We start from the raw sequence: 14,395 nt of genomic DNA, 5'->3' as shown, positions 1-14,395 counted from the left end.
AACTCAGACCCAGAACTCCAGGGACTGCAGGCTCAGGGAACCAGAAGTGTGAGCTTAGTGGCCCAGAGCTGAGGGCAGCATCTTGAATACAGACAGGCAGGAGAGGTCAAGGAGGAAATAATCCAACACTGGCAAATATTTGGAGAAGATGGGCTTTGAAAGACCTTGAGAGGCCATTGGCAGGGTGATGAGGTACTTCTAGAAGATTGCACTGTGGGAATAACCTGGTTCCAGAGCAGGAGTGGGGAAGTGAAGGGGTTGGGCCTGTTCAGGTGGGGCATCTGTCTTTCTGGGGTTGCATTTGAGGAGGGGTGGCCAGTGTCTTAGTCTGCTTGGGACACTTTAACCAAATGTACAGGGCAGCTTATAAACAACATGTTTATTTCTCACTGTTCTAGAGGCTTTGGGAGGACCTACTTTCTGGATAACACCTTTTTGCTGTGTCCTCGAGTGATGGAAGGGTGAGGGTCCTGTGGGGTCTCTTTACGGGGCATTCATGCCAATCACAGTGCCTCTACCCTCTGGACCTAATCACCTCCCCAAAGGCACCATCTTTCAAGGCCTTGGGGGTTAGAATGTCAACATGTAAATTTTGGGGTGCACATTCAGATGATGGCACCTGTCTTTGAAGGTTTTTCAAGCCACGGGGAAGACTTCGTCATATCTTCTCTGAGCAAGGAGAAGCTCCTGCTGATTTTGAACAGGGAAATGACTGGACACCTGGTGCTAGACAGGGTCCTCACAGGGCTGGACCAGAGGGGCTGGGGGAACCCAGAAGAGGGCATGAGGGGGTAAAGATACAGGCAACAGGTGATGAGGGGCTGGCCTGGGGCACTCACAGAGCGCGTGAGGAGGATGTGGGGCATACCAGGGACAATAAGGAAGGTCACTGCACATGTCTCCAGTGGAGGAGACAGAAAGGACTTCCTCCCACTGCAGCACAGCTGCCCCACGCCCTGGACACATGCTGCTTCCCCACACACCTGGGGGAGCCTGGCAGAAGGCACGCTGACGCCTCTATTTGCTGGCTGTCTAGCTTGGCCCAGAGACACAGAGGCCTCACTTCCTCTGCCTTCCTGCATTTGGGTGATCTTCCTCCCAATGACTGTCATAGTCATAACTATAATAATCATAGTGGCAATAACATGATTCTGAATGGATTGAGACTCTTTTTTCTGAGGATGCTAATATGTGTGAGGTGGGGATGGGAGGGGTCCTGCAGACGCAGGATGAGGCCCAACTGGCTGGAAAACCACTCCTGACCGTGCAGAGAGGACCTAGCCCAGAGGGATGTGTTTCCATGCTCTGGAGCACAGAATCAGGCCCAGATTAGGGCACAAGTCCCCCTCAGATGATGGAGGGCACAGTGGCCCCTGCTGCCTGGTACACATCCACCGGACTCAGCCTGGCTGGTAGTGATGGAGAAAGATGCTTCAGAGCTTCAAACCCTTCTCACCTCTAAGGAGCCTTGCCAGGGTCTCAGTGGACAGTGACCCTCCCTTCCTGCTCCAGGCTCCCTTCTGGCTAACTACACAACTAGCCTATAACAATATACACCATCTCGCAGCATTTTATGAAGAGAATGCCTGTCTGTGTTCATTATCTCATTCAGTCCTCCCCACCACACTGATAGCATTAATGTTATCATTCAAGCTTGTTCTGCAAACTTACATGGAGCAGATAGTATTAAATACTGTGAAAATAAGGTCTGCTTGGGGTCAGTTGGGCACCCAAACAAGGGACTCAGGGGTTAAGTGGCTAGGTCTCTATGCTGCACTCAAACTCAGGTCTTCCCCAAGTTGTGTACCTTTCCCCGATCCACAAGGCACTGTATTATTATTATTATTATTATTATTATTATTACTATTATTATTATTATTGCTGGGGATGGAACCAGGGCCTCGTGCCTGCTAGATAAACACTCTACCACTGAAATATGTCCCAGCTCCCTGCCACCTTATTTTTTTTTAACATGCAGACTACCAAATTTCAGCACGTTACTTCTGCAGGTTATGAATATTCATTTTTCTCATCCCCCAGGAAAAATCTATGAAAGGACTCTACACTTACAATTTATTACTATTAGTACCCATTTATGGCAAGTTGTGTGAAATTTGTTTTAAAAAACCCCGTTAGGCTTAGCAACATGGTTAGGCATACAGTATTGTAGCTAATCAAAAAATATCTGTAAATGAGGTCTTGACTCCCAGCCTTAGCTGACTTCCTCTCAAAACAAGAATATCTAAGCTCATCTTTAAAAGTCTTCTATACCCTTCACTTTTCAAACATTTGGAATTAAAAAAAAATATTTTGCAGCTGTTTTTTAAATGATGTCCAATATTTAAGGAGATTACTGATGAGTCTGTTATAAAGAGGCAACACCTGGGCCCAGTAGGGACAATTTAAAAGCTTACCCTCCTTTCCAGTGGTGTGAAGGGGAACTTCATTGCATTTAGATTCTTTAGGTAGATATGGAAGGATGAGAAGCCGGAAATGCCTCCAGGCTGACAGTTCCTCTGCTTGTTCTTTGGTGGGGACCCAGACAGAGGAACTCTCTTTTGACTGTGCACATGCTGCCACCTTCCGGTGAAACTTGGCATCTTCTGTTCTTTTTAATATTATTATTATTATTATTATTTTATTCTAATTTGTTATATATGACAGCAGAATGCATTACAATTCATATTACACATATACAGCACAATTTTTCATACCTCTGGTTGCACACAAATTAGAGTCACACCATTCATGACTTCATACATGTAGTTAGGATAATGATGTCCATCTCATTCCACCATCTTTCCTATTTCATTTCCCTGTCCCTCCCTCCTTCCCTTTTCCCTACCTATAGTTTGTCTAATCCTCCCAAGCTACTCACCCAACCCCATTATAAATCAGCATCCTTATATCAGAGAAATCCTTATGTCAGAGAAAACATTCAGCATTTGTTTTTTGGGGACTGGCTAACTTCACTTACCATTATATTCTCAACTCCATCCATTTACCTGCAAATGCCATGATTTTATTCTCTTTTAATGCTGAATAGTATGTGTGTGTGTGTGTGTGTGTGTGTGTGTGTGTATGTATGTATCACAGTTTCTTTAACTGTTCATCAACTGAAGGACATCTATGTTGGTCCTACAGTTTAGCTATTGTAAATTGTGCTGCTATAAACGTTGATATAGCTGCGTCCCTGTAGTATGCTGTTTTTAAGTCCTTTGGGTATGGACCGAGGAGAGGGATAGCTGGGTCAAATAGTGGTTCCATTCCAGGTTTTCCAAAGAATCTCCACGCTGCTTTCCATTTTGGCTGCACCAATTTGCAAGTCCCACCAGCAATGTATGAGTGTACTTTTTTCCTCACATCCTCACCAACACTTATTGTTATATCTTCATAATAGCTGCCATTCTGACTGGAGTGAGATGAACTCTTAGAGTAGTTGTGATTTGCATTTCTCTAATTGCTAGAGATGTTGAACATTTTTTCATATATTTGTTGATTAATTGTATATCATATTCTAAGAAGAGTCAGTTCAATTTCTTGGACCATTTATTGATTGGGTTATTTGTTTTTTTGGTGTTAATATTTTTGAGTTCTTAATATATCCTAGAGATTAGTGCTTTATCTGATGTGCATGTGGGAAAACTTTGCTCCCCAAATCTAGGCTCTCTATTCACTTCACTGATTGTTTCTTTGAAGAAGCTTTTTAGTTTGAATCCATCACATTTATTGATTCTGGATTTTAATTCTTATGCTATAGAAGTTTTATTAAGGAAGCTGGGGCCTAATCAGACATGATGGAGATTTGGGCCTACTTTTTATTCTAAAAGGCACAGTGTCTCTAGTTTAATTCCTAGGTCCTTGATCCATTTTGAGTTGAGTTTTGTGCATGGTGAGAGATAGGGGTTTAATTTCATTTTGTTGCACATGGATTTCCAGTTCTCCCAGCACTATTTGTTGAAGAGGCTATCTTTTATCCAATGCATGTTTTTGGCCCCTTTGTCTAATATAAGATAACTGTAGTTATGTGTAGCTTGTTTCTGTGTTCTCTATTCTGTACCATTGTTCTACCAGTCTGTTTTGGTGCCAATACCATTTTGTTTTTGTTACTATTGCTCTATAGCATAGTTTAAGGTCTGGTATAGTGATAGCACCTACTTCACTCTTCTTGCTAAAGATTGCTTTAGCTATTCTGGGTCTCTTATTTTTCTAGATGAGAAATAGATCTTCTGGTCTTTTCTATTCACTTAGTGAACACAGGTTCTACTTCCGGATCCCATATGCTGGGGATACAAGTGAAATTCTGGGGGGGGGGGTGGGAAGTGATATGAAAAATAAGTACCTACACACAGAAAAAGGCAAGATAACTTCCTTACCTAGTGCTAAATGTTATGAAAATAAAGCATGAAGCACAAATAAAGCAAAAAAATTCACTGGAGCAACTGCTGAGGAAACACTTCAGCCAGGTGTCACTGAAGGCCTCCTGAGAAGGGTGTTTAATCCCAGAACTGACCGAGGAGTGGGAATCAGGCCCCAGATAGGAGGTCCCCAGGAGCAGGGGGGATGGGAGGGAGCCCCTAGGCTACAATAGGAGAGACGGTCACGACATGCAGAGCCTTCAAGAACATTCCATGTACAGTGGAATCCACTGGAAGATTTTAGTCTTAAACGTTCTTTGAGACTTTGTGTCTGGACTTTTCACTAAATTCTTCATGCAGGTGCAAGGAGTCATGATGATAGAGCCCCAGAAACTAAACACTCACACTGCGGAGCTGCACGTTTGGGTCACCTGGGGAATTTATGAAATCCTGGTGCCTCAGCAACTCAATCCTAATTGTGGACGGGGTCCAGAACTCGTATTTGGTCCAATATTTGTGAGTGATTTAGTGCACCACCAGAGCTGAGGACTGCCAAGCGTGTGGGAAACGTGGCCTCAGCTGAGGGTGGTCAGGGAGAGCCTGACTCTCAGGGCGAGGGTTCCAGAAATTCCGGGGTAGTACGAGAGCGCTGATTTGGGGGTGGGCGGGCTGACTTTTGCTCTGGTGGGCTGTGAAGGGAGAAGGAGAAAGCAGACTGCAAAGTGCTGGGTATTATGAGAAAGAGCTGGCTGGGTTTGAAAAGCGACACACGGGAAGGAACACAGAACTATTTTTATTACTTTGGAGGAAAAGGAGGTACAGAAAAGGTCAGAGGGGAGTCAAGGTGGAGGCCTGATCTGCGGAGGCGGATCTGGAGCTTTGGGAGGCTCACTCTGGTGGCCCCTCATGGACCTGTCCTGCCTTCAGGCATCCCACTCTACCTGGACTCTTAGCTACCTCTCTTCCAGAAGTTTCCAGGAGAAGCAGCTGCCTACACCCTGAGGCCAAGGGAGAGGCTCCTGCGACTCGCCAGCTGCCTTCCATGGGCACGCCCTGGCAGGTGCCAGGCTTCCTGTGGGTGAATCTGCACAGCAAATCCAACCCCAAACCGCTCAGGTCGGAGGGAATTTATAGGCTCAAATGGCAGAAGAGTTTAGGGGTGTGGTTTCTGTTGGTCTAGTTCCTGAAGCCAATCGCTGTGGGAGGAGAATACAGGGCTCTGATTGGTCAAACCAGAGTCACATTGGACCAATGGGAGCAGTGGCTGGTGTGGTGGGGGTGTCATACAAAGAGAAGAGCTCAACCCAGAGACAGTAGCAGTTCACCAGAAGACAGTCATCACGGACTGTAACACCCAAGTGAGGGCCAAGGGTGCTGGCGTGACCCAAGCCAGCCAACATGCGCTGCGAGGTCTCGTCATACCCAGGAAGAGCGCAGAGCTGACCATCTTTCTTGTCCCGTTGGTGGATTTGAGTAGCTGTGGGTTGAGCTTGAAGATTTCGAGGAGCACTGTGGCCACCGCCTCAGGTTGGTTGAGGGACGGCCAACGATGCTTGTTGTAGGGTGAAGGTGACCCAACTTCTCCAGTGACACGCATACTAGAAAATGCCTGGCTGTCTCGCTTGCTTCCCCCGCGAAGCCTCCTCCTCCAGGTGAGTCCTTGCTCCAAGGTAGGCCCATCCTAGTGACAAGGAGTAAAAGGTGATTTGTAGACATTTCTTTTTTCCCCTTCAACATGGATTTTCTTTTCCAGAGCAGTTTTACATTCAGCAAATTTGAGCAAAGAGTACAGACTTCCCACAGGATCCCTGCCCCACCAACTCCCCCACAGGAGGTTACGTGTGTTAGGATTGATGAACCTACAGCGATGCATTGTTACCACCCAAAGTTCATGGTTCGCATTACGGCCCATGACGGTGGCACTCTGAGGGCTTAGGTAGACCCAGGATGGCAGGCATCACCATTATAGTATCACAAAAGAGTGGTTTCCACTGCCCTCAAAATCCTCTGTGCCCTCTTTACCCTGTCTGTTCCTCCAGAGGGCTCTCCCCTTTCCCTCTGGCAACCATTGGAACTTTTTTTTTTAACTGTCTCCACAGTTTTGCCTTTTAGTTGAAATGCAGTATATAGTCTTAAGATTTGCTTCATTCACTTAACAATGTGCACTTAAACTTCATCCACCTCTTTTTGTGGCCTCTTTTTAGTACTAAGGAATATTTTATTGTCTAGATGAACCACAGTTTACTTATCCTGAGGACATCTTGTTAGCTTTCAAGTTTTGGCAATTATGAATAAAGTTGCGAACATCATTTTCAGGTTTTTATGTAGATACACATTTTTAACCCCTCTAGGTCAATACCAAAGAGTGCAATTGCTGGATTGTACAGTAAGAATATGTTTAGTTTTGTAAGAAACTGCCCAACCGCCTGTCTACTAGTTTGCAGTTTGCCCCAGGAATTAATACAAGAGAGTTCTGGCTGCTCCACAGCTCCATCAGTACTTTGTACTGTCAGCATTCTGGGTTTTGACCATTCTAATAGGTGCCCAGTGATGTCTCTTTATTGTTTTAATTTGTAATTCTCTGATGACATCTGATGTGGAGCATCTTTTAATATGCTTGTTTGCCATTTTTAGTGAGTTATCTGATCAGGCCTTTGACCCACAGGCTGCACCAAAAGGTTTGTTTTCTTACCAAGTTCATTTTAAGAATTCTCTCCATATTCTGAGTAGCAATCTTTTATTAAAATGTCTTTTGCAAAGTTTTCTCAATCTGTGGCTTGTCTTCATTCTCTTGAAGCAGACAGTTGAGCTAGTACCTTTCTCTTGGTCCTAAACAGTAGAAATCTTTGTCTCCAGGGCTAGAGTGATGGCCATGTGGTGCGAACACCAATGGAGAGCGCCGGCACTGGACTGGCTAATGGTGGGTTTTTATTGAGCTAGCAAGAAGAGGAAGCAAGGCTCAGCAACTAGAATCACCAGATGAGAGTGCACTCAAGGTCGTGAGCAGGGAGCAGCTTCTGGAGGTGACAGTACCACGGACGTGGGCTGGGCAGGTCTGGATGGCTGTAAGAATGTCCAGTCGGGGCTGATCATTAAGGGCTCAAGCTGTCATTATTGATAAAGCCCTTACTGCTGGAATCTCTCTGATTGGAATCAATGGGCTCAGATTGGAAAGAAAAATGCTGAATTCTTTTTTTTTCTGCTAATATTTGTGAATCCAGATCTGTGATCAAATATCAAGAAAAAATTGAGAGATTTCAACTTGGATCAGACAGCATCATGAACAAGCCGCCTTATTGAGCCTCCTCAGTTCTGAGTTTCAAGCCAAATATAAAAGGAAGAGAGGGGGGAAAGACAGTGACAGAAAGAAGGATGGGAAGAGAGTAAAAAGAGAAAGGCGAGAAGGGGAAATCAAGCAAGCAGGGAAGCAGGAAATGAGGAAAGTTTGCTATTATGGGCTTTCCAGATGGCTTAAAATTGAAGACATGCTGGGGTGGATCTCAGCAGCAGAGCACTTGCCTACCATGCTTGGGGCCCTGGGGTTCCACCCCAAGGCCTGCAAAAGAAAAAAAAAATGAAGAAGGCAATCACAGCAGGAAAAACTTAGCCGGCTCCTTCTCACCTCCTACCTGCCTGCTTGGCTCGAAGTCATGCTCACCTCATTACCTGAGGAAGAGCAAGAGGCCCGGGCAGCCGGGACCTTGTCCAGGATCACACGGTGAGCTCAGGACATTGTGCCTCTTCTACCTAAAAGCTTACAGAATTGGTTTCTTGGACGTGATATAATTAGAACCTCATATAGAAAGCAAAAGTCATTAACAGCAGAACGAAGATGACTGCAAATGGACCTACAGAATCGAAGAAAGAGGGAGCTGGAAGCAGGTGACTTCATTTCCACAATGCAGGCAACAGGGCAGTTTCACAACCACCCTGACATCCTGGAAGGCTTGTGGAGGAGAACTAACCCTCAAGGCACAGGAGCTCCCAAGGGAAAGAAAAAACAGAACGAATGAGAATATAATCTTACGTTTATAAAAAGCAGTACCTTTTTCAAAACAATCATGGGTAAAGCTACTGTCCTTGCCAATTTGTCTCAGGTTGGGAAAGAAGTACAGGACACAAGTAGAGCTGGCAGAGGGGCTGATGGACCCTAGCCCTTGCCCAGTGCCCTCCTCACGCTGTCTGTCCCTTCAGAAGGGCCTCCACAGACATCTTTCCCCACTGTTTATTCTCCACTGGTGCGACCCTGCCTCTCTCATGGCCCTCAGCATCAGGAAGGATCCCTTCCCCCAGCAACTGTACCTTCTAACTCAACATTTTTCTTGCCTGACTTGTTGGCCCCCAGCCTTGCTGCTGGGAAGAGCCATCTGAAAACCTGGCCCTGGATCCCTGTGATCACTGGGGGCACCCAGGTGGTGAACTTTAAAAAGTCACAAGGTCATTCTGATGTGCGCTGAGGGCTGAGAACATTCCTGGCCCTGTGAGAGGGCCTATTCTATAATTCACAGTTGCCAGAGTTCAAGAATATTGAGGTTTCCTCAGGACTTTGAATGAAGAGGTACTTAAAAAAAAGTTAAAGACATTTTTATTTGATACATAATCATTGTACATATTTATGGGGTACTTCAATACATGCATACAAATATGCACAGAACAGATCAGGGTACTTGGCATATCTATTACCTCAGACATTTACTTTTCCTAGGACCATTCAAACTCTCCTTTACTAGCTGTTTTTCCCCCCAGACATGTGCACATATTTAGCTCAGTCAATTTGCAGCAGGTGTGGAGGTGCGCACCTGTAATCCTAGAAACTCACAGGCAGCCTGAGAAAATTAGCACGATCCTATCCCAAAATTTAAAAACTGAAAAAGCCCTAAAGATGCAGCTTGGTAGGAGAATGCCACTGGACTCCAGTACCACAAAAAGGGAACAAAACAAAGCCAGAGAGAAATTCGTCACATTGCCAAGAGAGTGGATTAATATGATTGGCAATTCTTGAGTTTTAGCTATTTAAGAATGTATTTGCATCTGAGAGTCTAGGAAAGAAAACAGTGTCAGAGGGTGAATTCAATTTATAACAGTCAACATTTGTTAGATAAGCAAAAGACAATGCTGGATGATAGCTTGACCACATACTCTGAATTTCATGATGGTATATTTGAATTGGAGTAGTAAAATTCATACATTGAAAGTATATGACTTGATGTTTTAAAATAAACATAGGAAGGATTTGTAGGAAAAAATTATATAAAATATCTTCATCATCGCGTAACATTTTTACAATGTAGGTTCAGTTCCCTTTCCTCGTTCTTGACCTCAGGCAACCACTAATTGAACTGCTAGATTTTCATACAAATGTTAATTTACAATGTAAACTCTTTTGTCAATTAACATGCTTTTGCGATTTTTTGATGTTATATTCACCTGTAGTTTGTCCTCTCTTATTGGCAAGTAGTATTCCACTGAGTGTATAGAACATATTAATTTATCCATTTACTAGTTTATGGTCACTTAGGTTATTTCCATTTTTTTTTCTACTGCAAAAAATCTATGACTAAAATATTCACACACACAAAGTTTTATGAGAGTATATTTTTGTTCGCTTGGGAAAATACATAACAGTGTGATTCCTGGGTCACTAGCTGTTTTGAAATATTCGGTATATTGTTGCCAACCATAGTTACCCCACTGTGCTGCAAACACTGGAATTATTCCTCCTACCCATGCATATTCCAGAAGCACCCCGTGGCCATCAGCCCCCCTGTCTCCATCCCTCTTCCTACCCAGACTCTGGTGACCACTCTCCCACTCTTCTTTTCTCCAAGACCAACATTTCAGCTTCCATATGTGAAAGAGATGTGCGGTATGTGTATTGCATACTTTACTTACGTCACCTAATGTCCTCCAGTTCGTCCACTCTGCTGCAAATGAGAGGACTTTCTTTTTGTGGCTAATATTGTGTATGTACAACATGCTTTCCTGACCTGTCCATCTGCCAGTGAGCACCTAGGTTGATTCCACATCCTGGCTGTGGTGAATAGTTCTGCAGTAAGCACAGAACACCTTCTTGAGTTACACTCCAGGGTCTCATGCAGATGGGCTGAGGACTCCCTGCCTCTCACTGGGAGTCCTGCTGAGAGCTCCTGGAGGCGGAAGCTGGGCATTGCTTTTGGTGGTCTTTTGCAGATGTGGTCAGAGTGCAGTATCAAGTTCTGCCACACACACACAAATGAACCTGCAAACAAAGAAAATGCGTTGTTAAATAACTTCATCATCACAAATTAAAGGAACAAGGCATCAAACTCTCTGGGGATGATAGATAGACCAGAAATAAAACTAGCAACCAGAGAGCATGCAGGAAAGGCTAAAATAGGTAGCATTAATAAAGAAAAAAAAATACAATCCTACATGGAACACCTAACCAAGTAATTAAAATGGTTAGAAAATCAACAAATCAGTCAGCCCTTGCAAAAAAATAATAATAATTGTACCAGTAAAAAAAAAAAAAGAGTAAAAAAATGGAAACAGAAAGAAATATGAGCCCAAGAATGGAAACCAAGATTTGATTCTTTATTTAAAAGCATGACTGAAATAGTCTGGCTTGACCAACCAACAAAAGAGAAAGTGTATTATGAGAATATTAACTTGTTTTAAAAAGGCAATTATCATCATTTAAAAAGGCAGTCACCACATAGAAAAAACATTTTTTTCTTAATGTTATCTACTAGTTCGTGTAGCTGTAACTGCTAAGAATGATTATGCAAATTAAAATAAGCCACTTGAGAATCCAGACTGTTGGGAAGTCTGGCCTTGTGTCATCAAAGGCACACTCTCCAGACCTCGAGGTGTGGGAGCAGGGAGACCAGAGCCTGGGACCCTGGTGCCACTGCCACTCCCCTCCTGCTGGCTACTCTCCGGCTTCCTGTCCAGTGGCTGCTGGCCTAGGGCCCCATGCTCTGAAAGAGGGTGGCCCAGTTGTGACCATGCCCACAGAGTGCTGCTTCCAACAGTGGGCCCAGAGGACCAAGCCTCAACTCGTGGGCCTTTGGAGTGGACACCTACCCAAGCCAGAGCACTCGTCAGAGGAGTCCAGATTTCGTTGTCTTCTTTTAGAGAGTAGTGGGCTTTATTAATTTACTGGTGTGTAGACTGGATCTCACTGTAGACTTCAGGGCAAGTCTGGAATTTTTCTTAGTCTCTAGTTGGAGAAAACCTTACTCTTAAAATCATGGCCTTTTGGGGGGATCTAAATTAAATGCCCAGGATGATTAGCAAGATCTCTTCCTTCTAAATGGTCAGAATATCAAACTCTCCCAAAATGTGTGATCTCTGGGATCTCTGGCCAGCTCACAATGCTGTCCCCATCCCCGGTAGCTATTCTCTGCCAGGATTTTAGAATTTGGCCAAGATTCAAGGTGAATTAAAATGCAGTTTTCTGGGGATATTTCTCGGTCAGTTCCATCTGTCATATCTGCTTCCTCCTTTCAAACAGAGCACTATGCCCTGGGCTGAACTCCTAGAGCTGCTTTTTGGAAAACGACCCTAAGCAGGAACATGGGGTGGATGGAAGACTTACATTGAGTGTTTTTTTTTCTTTCTTTCTTTCTAGGATCACATTCCTCTATTGTCTGCTGCCCGGTGCCTGAAGAAGAGTTGCTTTAGCATCTTGTTCAATTTTATCGTTGATCAGAGAAGTAAGGTATGCTTGGCACCTTTCACCCCACTCTAGCAGGAACCAGAGAACTTGCTCCCAAGTCTCTTTATCACACATGTACAGTTATGCTCTCATAGAGATGGTAATTTTATCTGTTGGATGAGAATTCTGCCTTTTTACCTCTTTCTACAGAGGTTGGGTAAGGGATAGAAATTAGGAAAGAGGCTTGGATGGGGATTTTGTATGGGAAGGCATGTGCCTGGGCCAAGCACTACCTGGTTGTCCGCCCTATGGAAATGCTACGGTACTAGTTAGGCACCAGGTGCTGCATTGCCAGCTCCCACTCTATATACATAATTCCCAAATAGCAGTGCCTCCTGTCTTGAGATTCCCCCGAGGTCTGTTTCCTTCGTGGACCGAGATATACAGTGATCACCATTGGCTTATACTAATTGGAGATGAGGACTCTCCAGGGCTGTACACTACCATCTAGTGGTCTGACAGTAACTGGGAAACAGCATCCCTCCCGGTCTGCCCTTTGCTCTTTTTAGGGAGACATAGGCCATGCATGGCTCATGCAGAAGAGCACAGCTCTGACCCATGGGAGCGCCACTTCATTGTGGATCAGCAATAGCACTGAGGCTATTTAGACTGATTCCTTAGCCTTAGTCCTTGTTTTCTGAGTTCAACGTGATCGTCACCCATGTGTTAATGCTGCCAGCACTTTTTTTAGTGATGACCATTCTCTTCCTTGCTGTTTCTAATTTCTACATTGGTTATGTGAGCTCTCAAGTTTCCCCCTTAGAATGGCATATTTTCATATTCTGTTTTATGTGCTTATCTTTGAGCTCCTGTCTCTATGAACTAAGTTCTTATTCATTTACCTTAGCATGTAAGCTGGTTCTGAAGGCATTCCTTCAGTTGTTTGTGGCATTATCATCAGGGATGATTCGCCCCTGGAGCACTCTGCCTTGACCCACAGGACCAACAGGAGCCCAGAAAAGAAATGCTTTTATTTCTTTCAAAGTCAGAAAAATAAATAATACCAAAAATATGACATTGAATCTACACTGGTGTTATATTAATATTTGTGCCAATGAGATCATAAAATATACTTTGAACACCATTTTTTATGGAGGAAGGACATTTTTATGTAGGAAGGAGTTCAAAAAGACAAAAATTCCCTGTGACCACAAAAGTCATAATGTGACCCTGATTATTTTACTTAACAAATTAACATGAATTCCTTGGTATCACTTATCACCTGGATCCTAACTGAATGTCCCTGGCTGTGTTGGAGTTATCGTTTCTAGCTGGTTTGTGGGGTTAACACCTTGTGCTTGGCTGGCAAGACTGTTGAGTCTCTAGGGTGCCCCTTCTTCCCCTGAGCCCCACGCTGACGCTGATGACCTTTTGCAGAAATGTTAGTTGCCTAGCCACTCTGGTTGTCTATAGCTACCTGTTTGATTCTTTGTAGTGGCATTTATCTTCTTTCTCCATTTTCTACGTAGCTTGTTAGGGCAGTTAGTTGTTCAGGCTTCATATCTGCATGTTGAATGTTCAGGGTAAGGATGCGTCAAAGGCAGGGTCGTATTGCTTTGTGTCTTGTTATTACAGAGGTGCCTAACGGCTGATGCCCCAACTATAGTGACGCTAAGATCAGCAAAGACATTCAGGTGGTGATGGATGATAATTAAATGCTTCAACTTTGCTGCTGGAGAATGCTCTTGTCTGGTCTTGAAAACCGTGATTTTCCTACTTTGTTCATTCTTGTTGTAGCAGTGTCCTCAACACTTGGGAAGATTTGTTCAGATGCTTCATACAGAAAAATCAGGATAAATGCTTATTTTTTCCTTTACACTGCTGACTTTCATATTAAGCAGTTGGTGAACTGGTTGCTTTTATTGCTGTTCAATGAACCTGAGTGTTTTCCTCTTTCTGCTGAAAACAGAAGCAATATAACCCAACAGCCATGCCTGTGCCGGAACCCAGGCACCCTGAGCAATCATCTCCAGGAGAGGAGCCGAGATTCCTTAAAGGGACGGTTCAGGTCTGGGGCAGGAAGTACACAGGACAATGCCCAGACAACTTTCATGCCAGAAAGCTAGAAGTTATCAGAGTATGGACTCGAGTTGAAAGGACATAGGGTCTTACCACAGCAGACAGAAGGAACATCAGAAAAGACCTATGTAAAATGTTTTTCTGTGTACCAGAGATTGAACCCAGGGGTGCTTAACCACTGAGCTACATCTCCGGAACTTTTGTTTTTTATTTTATGACAGGGTCTTGCTAAGTTGCTTAGGGCCTTGCTAAGTGGCTGAGGCCGATCTCACACTTGCCTCAGCCTCAGCCTCCTGACTTGCTGGAATTACAGACAAAA

At 44.1% G+C, this 14,395-nt stretch overlaps 1 long non-coding RNA gene across 4 annotated transcripts in view; it reads left to right on the top strand.

Moving 5' to 3' along the window:
- LOC144372113 (uncharacterized) overlaps positions 1-14,395 on the top strand; it is a 71,539-nt gene that overhangs the window by 12,278 nt on the left and 44,866 nt on the right. For all 4 annotated transcript variants that reach the window (XR_013432165.1, XR_013432164.1, XR_013432163.1 and 1 more), the window contains one exon: positions 11,971-12,060. This is a non-coding gene — a long non-coding RNA (uncharacterized LOC144372113). The remainder of the gene's footprint in view (positions 1-11,970; positions 12,061-14,395) is intronic.

Source organism: Ictidomys tridecemlineatus, chromosome Y (genome assembly GCF_052094955.1).
Source record: "Ictidomys tridecemlineatus isolate mIctTri1 chromosome Y, mIctTri1.hap1, whole genome shotgun sequence".
In the NCBI taxonomy this organism is placed as follows: Eukaryota; Metazoa; Chordata; class Mammalia; order Rodentia; family Sciuridae; genus Ictidomys; species Ictidomys tridecemlineatus.
This window is presented reverse-complemented; position numbering and strand designations above follow the sequence as displayed.